Below are 11,293 nucleotides of genomic sequence, written 5' to 3'. Positions count from 1 at the left end.
CAGCCAGGGCTTTGTCAAGCCGGGTCTTAAAAACCTCCAAGGAAGGAGACTCCACCACCTCCCTAGGTAACGCATTCCAGTGCTTCACCACCCTCCTAGTGAAATAGTGTTTCCTAATATCCAACCTGGACCTTCCCCACTGCAACTTGAGACCATTGTTCCTTGTTCTGTCATCTGCCACCACTGAGAACAGCCGAGCTCCATCCTCTTTGGAACCCCCCTTCAGGTAGTTGAAGGCTGCTATCAAATCCCCCCTCATTCTTCTCTTCTGGAGACTAAACAATCCCAGTTCCCTCAGCCTCTCCTCATAAGTCATGTGCTCCAGACCCCTAATCATTTTTGTTGCCCTCCGTTGGACTCTTTCCAATTTTTCCACATCCTTCTTGTAGTGTGGGGCCCAAAACTGGACACAGTATTCCAGATGAAGCCTCACCAATGTCGAATAAATGGAAACGATCACGTTCCTCGATCTGCTGGCAATGCCCCTACTTATACAGCCCCAAATGCTGTTAGCCTTCTTGGCAACAAGAGCACACTGTTGACTCATATCCAGCTTCTCGTCCACTGTGACACTTAGGTCCTTTTCTGCAGAACAGCTACCTAGCCCTTCGGTCCCTAGTCTGTAGCAGTGCATGGGATTCTTCTGTCCTAAGTGCAGGACTCTGCACTTGTCCTTGTTGAACCTCATCAGGTTTTTTTTGGCCCAATCCTCTAATTTGTCTAGGTCCCTCTGTATCCGATCCCTACCCTCTAGTGTATCTACCACGTCCCCTAGTTTAGTGTCATCTGCAAACTTGCTGAGAGTGCAGTCCACACCATCCTCCAGATCATTAATAAAGATATTAAACAAAACCGGCCCCAGGACCGACCCTTGGGGCACTCCGCTTGAAACCGGCTGCCAACTAGACATGGAGCCATTGATCACTACCCGTTGAGCCCGACGATCTAGCCAGCTTTCTATCCACCTTACAGTCCATTCATCCAGCCCATACTTCTTTAACTTGGCGGCAAGAATACTGTGGGAGACCGTATCAAAAGCTTTGCTAAAGTCAAGGAATAACACATCCACTGCTTTTCCCTCATCCACAGAGCCAGTTATCTCATCATAGAAGGCAATTAGGTTAGTCAGGCACAACTTCCCCTTCGTGAATCCATGCTGACTGTTCCTGATCACTTTCCTCTCCTCTAAATGTTTCATAATTGATTCCTTGAGGACCTGCTCCATGATTTTTCCATTGCACAACTCCAGTCGGGGCAGAACCGGGCCAGGATCATGTAGTGAGGCCATGGTTCACACCTGGAGTGATCTGGCTACTTACTTGCAGAGAGCCTGCTTTTATGCAAAAAGTTGCACAACCTGATGTCACATGCTGCATCTGATAATTAGGTCCACTGGTAGGAGCCTAGGTCGCAGCGAGGTGCAGGATGGCACCTAGGCTAAGACTGGTTTCAGAGTAGCAGCCGTGTTAGTCTGTATCCGCAAAAAGAAGAACAGGAGTACTTGTGGCACCTTAGAGACTAACAAATTTATTAGAGCATAAGCTTTCGTGGACTACAGCCCACTTCTTCGGATGCATATAGAATGGAACATCTATTGAGGAGATATATATACACACATACAGAGAGCATAAACAGGTGGGAGTTGTCTTACCAACTCTGAGAGGCCAATTAATTAAGAGAAAAAAAACTTTTGAAGTGATAATCAAGCTAGCCCAGTACAGACAGTTTGATAAGAAGTGTGAGAGTGAGGCTAAGACTGGTGCTAGAATCAAGATCCAGGGACACACCAGGATCAAAACCGAGATCAGAGTCCATCAACAAAGCAGAAGCAGAACCAGAGCCAGTGTCCAAGTCCAGGCTATTACCCCATGCTGTGAATCTCACAATTGTTGGCTCCCAGGAAATCTGCAAAGGTTTTCCTCAAACTTCATCTGCGAGGATTTCCAATCTAACACTCATTTGGGCACGGGAGAAATGGAAGACAGATTTCAAAACACACTATGGACATTTTAACTGTCTGATATGCTATTGGAGCTAACTAACAGTCCCCTGACCTTGCAACCCTTCATCAGTGATGTATCTGGGAACAGTGTCATCTATTCAGGTGACATACTCCTCTTTTCGGAGAACCCAGAGCAGCACACACACCTCATCCGGACCTGGAGAGGTTTCGGCAGCGTGGTCTCAACACAGAATTGGTAAAGCGTATCTCCAGCGAACTCTCCACAGAGTTTAGGGGGTACATCCTCTCCCCAGAAGGTGTTACGATTGATGCAAATAAGGTGGAAGCCATTCATAAATGGGACAAAGTTTGAAGTCCTCAGCGCTTCCTAGACTTCACCAGCTTTACTGCTGCATCGGCCCAGGGTTCTCAGAGCCAGTAAACCCCGAGAGCTTCCTCCACAAAATGGCCACATTCGTTTGGTCATCCAAGTTCCAACAAGCCTGCAAATAGCTCAGAATTGCCTTCACCACTGCATCTATTCTGACGCACAGCATTCATCATGGAAGTAGACGCATCTACTATGACCACCAGGGCCTGCTTTGTTTGGTGCTGCCAGAGGTGGACTGAAATTCAGACTTAGCTTGACACACGTGACTTCTGCGCTTTCACCAAGGCACCACGCACCTAACTTCTTGGCATCTCAGGCCTCTGAAGACCCTGCTCCGTCCATGGCAGCCATTGCCAAGAATTTCACTCATTCAAATGGCCACATGATGGAACTGACTCTCATAGATCACCTGACCAAGATGGCGAGCTTCATCCCTCTGTGCACGAGTACCTTTGGCTAAGAGGACAGATCAGCTCCAAATTTCCAAAGGCCAATGACACCTTTGTTTTGCTAACTATAGATTTCCCACTGATTTCATGCCACACTACGAATAGTCACTCCACACTTCCCAGCTATCGACCTGTGTCAACGAATCCACCACATTCAAGAAGAACGAAGGGAGCCCCTCGAGGACACTAGGAAGGAGTCAGATATTATACGGACTGCTGATGACAAGAGGGAAGCCATTTGCTGAAGGGAGGTAGCAAGTCCCTGGCACTGACCGAATCCCTAAGCCCCGTCTGTTGCAGCAGTTCCTGACCCATCCCCCTTGGATGACCTTCTGATCCCATCCTCCTCCCCTGGCTCTAGGGAGCAAACTCTGGGTCCCTTCCCTCACTCTGGCACAATCCCTGCCCAGAGGGACCGAGCCCCTCACAGACAATGGGACTGTCCTACCTTCTCCTCCTTGTGGGGGGGACTACTACCCCCATTTTACAGACAGGGAATGAAGGTGATGAAATGACCTCTCTAAAGTCACACCTGGAAATGTGGAGGAGATCGGGGAACTGGACTGGGTTTTACAGGAGTGCCCTCCCCACAGAGGCAGCTTCACTTTCTGCCCTTCGTTCTCTCCTCCCCTCTTGGCCCGTCTTCGATGGGGATCTCTGAACCGGGAATGAGCAGGGGCTTCCTCCTCCTCCGTCTTCGAATGTCTGGGATCTGTCCCCAGCAATGCAGCCTGCAGCTGGCCCAGCTTGGGGAGCCAGGACCTCATCCTGTGAAATCGAGACGTGCTGGCTCTCAGTCATGCTTCGACGGAAAACCACGCACCCCACACAGAGGTAGGAACCGCCCATTCCCAGGTTGTTCTGAGGAGCCAGGATTCCTCCAGGAGCTGGGGAAGGGCACAGTGACCAGTCTGTCAGAGGTAGGGGAGGATCGTGTAAGGGGAGGGTCTAAGAGAGGAGGAGGGTGAGCTAGGCTCTGTATTTGGGCTTGGCAGGGATCAAGAGAAGGGACGGGGCTATTAGAGGCAATGCGAGGTGCAAGGGGTGTCGGAGATGGGGGCAAGGCCTGAAAAGTTCAGCTACTTTAGATGAGTTGTGCCAGAGAATCACCGGTTGAGGTGACTGAAAGTTCTGAACTGGGGGTGGCCAAAAGCATCCTCCTCAGATGGGAACATCCCAAATGTCTGCAGAAGCTCAGCCTCTGAGGTGAACGTTGTGGCCCAAACGTCTCTCTGCTCTGTACCTCGCAGGATTGCAGCCGGCTGTTCCAATCCAGGAGGAAAACTCTGCCACTGAAATCTCACAGCCCCTGTGCAGTGAAGTGCCACTTAAACCCGCTGTGATGCACAGACCTTGCCCTGCTGTCTGCACAGGCCTGAATTTCACCTCTTCAGAGTGTAAGGAAATAATTGGCTGAAGGCCTTTTTTTCTTTTTGGATGGCTGTCTAGTGGGGAAAAACTATGGGGATTTTTAACCTGTTTGGCTCCCATGACTGGTGCTTCAATGATGCAGACAAGTGCTGATGCATTGGTTGATTTCCCCACCTTTTAATCTACTCTCTTCTTCTCTTTTAACAGGTATTCTAAGGGCACCCCGTGCTTCATATGGGCATTCTTGGGTGGGCAGATTGCATCAGACCTGCACTTGAATAAATAATAGTGAATGAAATATGCAGACACTAAAGTTCTGCAGCCAAATTCTCAGAAACCTTCCTCTTCAATGGAGGATCAGGATTTTGTTTCTAATTGATTTGTTTAAAAAGTGCTAAGCAGATGCTACACTGTAATAAGAGGAAACAGAAGCAAAAACTGCAAGAATGTTACTGAAACCAATGAACAGATGCGGAGAGTGGAAACACGGCAAAGCAAACAAATGACTACTATGAGTAAATAACCTGAAAGCAAATGGAGAAGAAAAGCTCATCTGGGTAATTGTGGCTCTTGGGACAAAAATCAGGTTCCTGGTATGTAGCCTGGCTGAGATCATACCTTTTCCCTGGATCCCAGACCTGGGCTACAGACGTCATTCTCTGTGTGATGTCCTTATTTTATTCCTAGGGAAAGGATCCCCAACAGAGATGTAAGGATCCTGGACTCTAATGTCTGCAAGAAGCTTCAGCCACCTTCACAGGTAGAAGTCACTGTCTTTCCTACAATGCCACTAGTGCTCTTTCTGCTCTCCAGATCTGCTCCCTCCAGCAGGACAGAGACACCCCTTAACTCCCCGAGTCCTGATTTCCTACAATTCAAGGGGCTGAGGGTTAGCATTGCCTCCACCATCAGAGACTTTTTCCTATGGGAATCTCCCTAGAGCAGGGGAGAAATCTGTTCTTCCATTAGAATGAGACTGCTCAGTAAATCCACTCACACTGACCTCATCTCAGCTGCTTTGTTTATCCGAGATTAGTGGTATCTTTGGAAAACACTTAGGGTGCCGGGGTGTGAGGTGGAGCAGGGGAGACGGGCGCTCCAGCAGATTCCCCTGAAGAACACCACCCTGTCTTTCTCTGGTCAAGCTCAGACTCGCCGTGCATTGTGGAAGTGAAGACCAGATGGGTGCTGCTGGATTGACCTTGATGTGCCATGTCCTTGTGTGGATGAAGGACCTACATCTCAGGGATGGCCAGCAGCAGATGTAACACCTGTGTCCAGGAATAGGCTAAACAACCTACACTGATAGGTAAGTAAAATCATGGCCACATGTAGACATCACAGGAATTGGTGGGGATTGAACCAGGGTCCTTCAGCACAAGCCCCTCTCACTCAGTGTCAACCAATCCAGCTCCACCCACTCGATTACATCCCTGTCCATTGTCACAGAACCCAGGAGCCCTGATTCTCAGACCCGGGCCTTACATCACCAGGCCAAACCGCCTCCCATAATGGGCATTGTAGAAGGGACCATTGGCAAAAACCCCTCTTCATTCCCCCTGTCAGAGACTGCAGCCATGGGTGACAAGAGAATGAGCTGAGATCTCCCCTGTGGGAATCCGAGGGGCTGCACATTTGGGGTTTCACAGGGAAGGCCTCTGGCAGCCATTGACAGAGTGTTCCTGGGAGGAGATTTTCCGTCTCTAACAAAGGGTTTCTGTTCCCCCAGATCTCAGCCGCTCAGCAGAATGCAGGAGAGCCGAGTGCTGATGGGCTATAGGGGTCCCAGGAGTCGCTGTGCGGCAGGTGCAGTGTCTGCAGTCACCATGGGCCAAACCCTGCGCTCCAGACAACCCCGGCTGTTTCCCTGGATTGCGAAGGGGACTTTGGCTTGGGGAATCAGTTCTGGTGCGTGTGTCTACAACTGGGATGTTTTCACGAGGCTACTCAATGGTCCATGAATCACCATGCGAGCAAGGGGAGAATGGACATTAGAGAGCGAGGCTGGGACCTCTGCAGAGCTGCTGCAGTCGAGCATCCACAGCCAGAAGAGATTCGATGGGAAACTCGCTTAGATGGGGGCCACAGCCGCAGCAGCTGTCTCATGAAGCTCTGCTCACGCTCTAGACAGCAGAGGCAGGACAAAGAGCCACACAGTGAGAGCCTGGGTTGCAATTAGCAATACGCCATTTTTTCAGTGGATTATGCTGTCCTGACTGTCTATTTCCTGTAAAGTCCACATCCAGCCTCCCTGGCTGACCTCAGTGGGAGTTAGGTTCTCCGTGCCCACAGGACAGGGCTGGCCTTACCATGAGGCGAACTGAGGCGGCTGCCTCAGGTGACAGACTGTGGAGGGCGCCACTAGGACCCAGAGTGTAGAAAATTGTGTCTGCTCCTGGTGCATATGTATCCTCTCTGCTCTAGACGCACAGAGATGGTGGCGTGCTGGGCTGGAGGAAGGAGGGCACAAGAGATATAACAGGCAGGCAGGAGAAAAGGTGAGATGGAATAACAGAAAGCAACAGGAGCTGCAGGAAGAGAGAGGAGGAGGAGCCTCTTATGTACCTCTCCAGCACCCCCAGGAGCCTGGACTGATTAACACCAGCTTCTCAGGGAGCTTCCTGTTTCCTGCTGCTTCCCTGAACCCACTTGAGGAGAACAGGCAGTGAATTGAGGTAGTAGGAGCCAGTTAGGCCCTTAAGACGCTGATATCTTCCCTCACTCAGGTCCTGCTACCAGCCTGCTTATTTGTCCTCTGGGGCAGCATTCAGAAAAAGAAAGAAAGCAAAAGAAGCTTTTCTATCTAAGCAGGAAGGAGCTCTCCTGAGCTACATAGACACAAATGTTCACGGTGAGCCTTCCGGCCCCAGTGAGGATGTGAGTGGTGAGGAGATGCCTGATCGTCCAGTTAGTCAGAGTGCAGGTGACCTGGCAGCTACTGCAGCATCCATATCTCCATCTCCAATGGATAAACCAGGCACATTCCTGAAGAAAAGTGTAGATCAGAGAAGAGTGTGGTGGAGGTGCAAGAAACAGCTGCTGCTGAGTTTAGTTCCTTAAATCTAGATGATCCAGGACGGTGGACCCACTTGAGCAGTAGCCTGAGGGACTTCCTTGTACTGCATGGGCCACAGCAGGTGAAAAACGTCATGTTCCCCAAAGACAATGACAATGTTATCTCCACACTGATATATACCTGCCTCTGGAGATTTCCATTACTTGCATCTGAAGAAGTGAGGTTCTTACCCACGAAAGCTTATGCTCCCAGTACTTCTGTTAGTCTCAAAGGTGCCACAGGACCCTCTGTTGCTTTTTAATGAAAAATATGCATCCGAAGAAGTGGGCTGTAGTCCACGAAAGCTTATGCTCTAATAAATTTGTTAGTCTCTAAGGTGCCACAAGTACTCCTGTTCTTCTTTTTGCGGATACAGACTAACACGGCTGTTACTCTGAAATGAAAATAGAAGTTTCCTTCCAACACATTACTTGTGTGAAATCCCCAATGGTGACAAAGTGGAGAGGCCATGGCTTATGTACTCAAAAACCCAGAATGCTGCATACTGTTTTTGTTGCAAACTCTTCCAGTTTAATGTTCCAGCCACATTGGGTTCTACAGGAGCAAAGGACTGGAAAAATCTGGCTAGAAATCTGGCATGCCATGAGAAGGCAGCAAATCAAGCGAGAGCATTCCATAGGTGGAAAGAACTTGAGATGAGACTAAGGTTAAAGGCCACCATAGATGATCAGCATCAAGAGAAGATTGCATCAGAGTCTCTTTACTGGCAAAATGTTCTGAAAAGGCTCATTGCCATTGTGAGAATGCTTGCTACCCAAAACCTAGCACTGCGTGGCACTTCAGATCAGCTGTATGTGCCAAACAATGGAAACTTCCTTAAAATTGTGGAGCTGATGGCTGAGTTTGATGCTGTACTCCAGGAGCATCTAAGAAGAGTCACCACCCAAGAAATGGACACACCCCACGACCTTGGAAAAATAATTCAAAATGAGATCATACAATTACTGGCAACAAAAGTCAAAGAGAAGATTGTGGCAGATCTGAAGTCAGCAAGATATAACTCTGTTATTCTGGACTGCACACTGACATCAGCCGTACGGAACAAATGACTTTAATGGTGCGTGTTGTAACAACAACAGAACCTAGTGAAAATGTCCCTGCAATGGTGGCTGTCAGAGAGCATTTTCTAGAATGTATTGACATTGATGATACTACAGGAGCTGGAATGGCAAATATGCTTCTTAAAAAGCTGGAAGATATTGGAATTGCGATAGCTGACATGAGAAGTCAGGTCTACGATAATGGTGCCAACATGAGAGGAAAGAAGAGAGGAGCGCAGACACTGATCCGAGTGTTAAACCCTCGAGCTTTTTTTGTCCCATGCAGTTCTCATTAATTGAACTTGGTGGTCAGTGATGCAGCATCAGCTTCTAGCGAGGAGCTGATTTTTTTAATAAAAGAACAGGAGTACTTGTGGCACCTTAGAGACTAACAAATTTATTTGAGCATAAGCTTTCGTGAACTACAGCCCACTTCATCGGATGCATAGAATGGAACACATAGTAAGGAGATATATATACATACAGAGAACAAGGTGGGGGTTGTATCACAGGCTGTAGGTGCTCTTCCTAATTTGAAACAGGTACGTCAAAACTGAAGATCTGAAAAACAAGTCCTAGGTTAGAGAATTGTCTTTTGTAACTATAAAAGTAACCTACAAGCTTCAACCAAAGACATGCTGGAGGCATCAGCTCATCCACACATCTTCCCAAATCTAGCCTGGGAAAGAAGATGTGCTTGACCACATTCCCAGAATGTTAACACATCCAAGGGATTGTGGACCAAAGTAGAAGCGAGTTTGAAAGCTGGTGACTCTCTCTCCCCAAAAGATGCTCTGTCCCTAGCCCTCAATTTGAATCAAAATATTTCCAGAGTAAAATTCTTCTTCAGAAGATACCAAGAGGAACGGCCCTCTTTCAAAACAGCTTGCATCTTCTATTCTCAAGGACGGCTCTCTGTGAGGACATGGACTACCAGCTTCTGTGAGGGCAGCTTGACTTTACTGCTTTGGAAATAATGGCAGAGGGGTTCATATTGAAAGAGGATGTCTTTCCTTAAAGGCAGCTTTAGCCTCATTCCTGTCAACAATTATGAGAGCTGGTGGCCATTTTGAAAGGCTGCAATTCTCTGAAGAAGAACGATTCACCATTAAAACTTTCGGAACATGTTCCCCTTGCCTATGGAGTTTTTACACACATACACATAAATTCTTATGCATTAACCATTTTAGCAGAAAATTTCAGCTTTTTCTCAAAAAAAATAAATAAATAAAGCTTGAATGCTGGACATTTTTATTTCGCTTCTCTGGACTTTTTCAATTCTAATATATCTTTTTTTTTAGATAGGGCAAAAAGAACTGCACAAAGTATTCAGGGACTGAGGATACAATGTATTTATATACAGGCAATATGATCTTTTCTTTCTTATTATTTATCCCTTTCCTAATGGTTCCTAACATTAAGTTGGCTTTTTGAACCACCACGTCACTTAGTTTTCAGAGAACTGTCCACACTGACTCCCAAGATCTCTTTCTTGAGTGGTAACAGCTAATTTAGACCCATCATTTTGTATGTCTAGTTAGGATTATGTTTTCTAATGTGCATTACTTTGCATTATCAACACTGAATTTATCTGTCATTTCCTTGGCTGATCGTCCAGTTTTGTGAGGTCCCTCTTTAACTCTCTGCAATCAGGTTTGGACTTAACTATCTTGAGTAGTTTTGTATCATCTGCGAGCTTTGAAACATCCCTCTTTACCCCTTTTCCTAGATAATTTATGAATATGTTTAATACAGTTCTTTATGGAGCCCCGTTGTTTACCTCTCACCATTGTGAAAGCTGGCCATTTATTCCTACCCTTTGTTTCCTGTCTTTTAACCAGCTACTGATCCATGACAGAACCTTCCCTCTTACCCCATGACTGCTTAGTTCGCTTAAGAGCCTTTGGTGATGGGCTTGGTCAAAGGTTTTTGGAAAGTCCGGGTACACTATATCCATCGGATCACCCTTGTCTATATGTTTGTTGACCTCACTCCAAGAATCCTAATAGATTGGTGAGGCATGATTTCCCTTTATAAAAACCATGTTGACTCTTCCCTCACAAATCATATTTATCTATGTATCTGATAATTCTGTTCTTTGCTATAGTTTCAACCAATTTGCCTGGTAATGAAATTAAACTTACTGTTGTAATTGCCGGGATCATCTCTATCATTTTTTGAAATCAGGGTTATATTAATTTTCCTGCAGTCATCTGGTTCAGAGGCTGATTTCAGGGATAGGTTACATACCACAGTTAGTAGTTGTGCAAATTTCATATTTGAGTTCCTTCAGAATTTGTGCGTGAATACCATCTGGTCCGGCAGTAAAGACCAATGCAAAAAGTTCATTGAGATTCTTCACAATGACCTTATCTTCCTTGAGTGCTCCTTTAGCACCTCAATTGTCCATTGGTTGTTTAACAGGCTTCCTGCTGCTGAGGTACTTAAAAACAACTTTCTGTTTTTGTGTCTTTTGCTAATTGCTCTTCAAATCCTTTTATGGCCTGCCGGATTTTATTATTACACTTCACTTTCTCTTAAGCTTGGTTTTCCTCTGCTAGCCTTGGGACTTGCTCATGCAAAACTCCAGGTGACTATGAAGTGCTACCTTGCTTTGAAAAGGCTGCCCTGGGTCACTGTAAACACTTGCTGGGTTGCATCACCCCATAGGAAGGTAAAATCTCCCCGAGAGTCTGAACTAAGGTGGAGTTGCTAGAGGAGCTCACAACGGGACACAGGGGGTGCTGGAGCTCCACCAGCCAGTCCCAGAGCAATTGAGGCTGTGTGTCCTGCCCTTGGGAAAAGTGGCGACCCTTTCGACAGTACTAATGAAAACGAGCTTGCATGCACAGTGATTTCGAAATAAATTACTATGTGAATTGTTTCAAAGACTATGACACTATCAATAGTGGTTTGTTAATACATCTTGCTGTGAAGGGGACATTTTCAGTTAAGTAAAATAACAGGGAAAAAGACCTAAAAAGTTCTTTTCAAAAACCACCCACTGCCCCAGACCCACCCAAG

General features: G+C 46.9%; 1 long non-coding RNA gene across 1 annotated transcript; it reads left to right on the top strand.

The window, feature by feature from the left end:
- Positions 1 to 765: 765 nt before the first annotated feature.
- On the top strand, positions 766 to 5,323 carry LOC135978192 (uncharacterized). Its single transcript, XR_010595606.1, has 3 exons — positions 766 to 3,616; positions 4,033 to 4,179; positions 4,361 to 5,323. It is a non-coding gene; the product is annotated as an uncharacterized LOC135978192 (long non-coding RNA).
- Positions 5,324 to 11,293: the final 5,970 nt, after the last annotated feature.

Source organism: Chrysemys picta, unplaced genomic scaffold, assembly GCF_011386835.1.
Source record: "Chrysemys picta bellii isolate R12L10 unplaced genomic scaffold, ASM1138683v2 scaf163, whole genome shotgun sequence".
NCBI lineage: Eukaryota > Metazoa > Chordata > Testudines > Emydidae > Chrysemys > Chrysemys picta.
The sequence above is the reverse complement of the archived record's forward strand: the minus strand, read 5'-3'. Positions and strand labels throughout refer to the sequence as shown.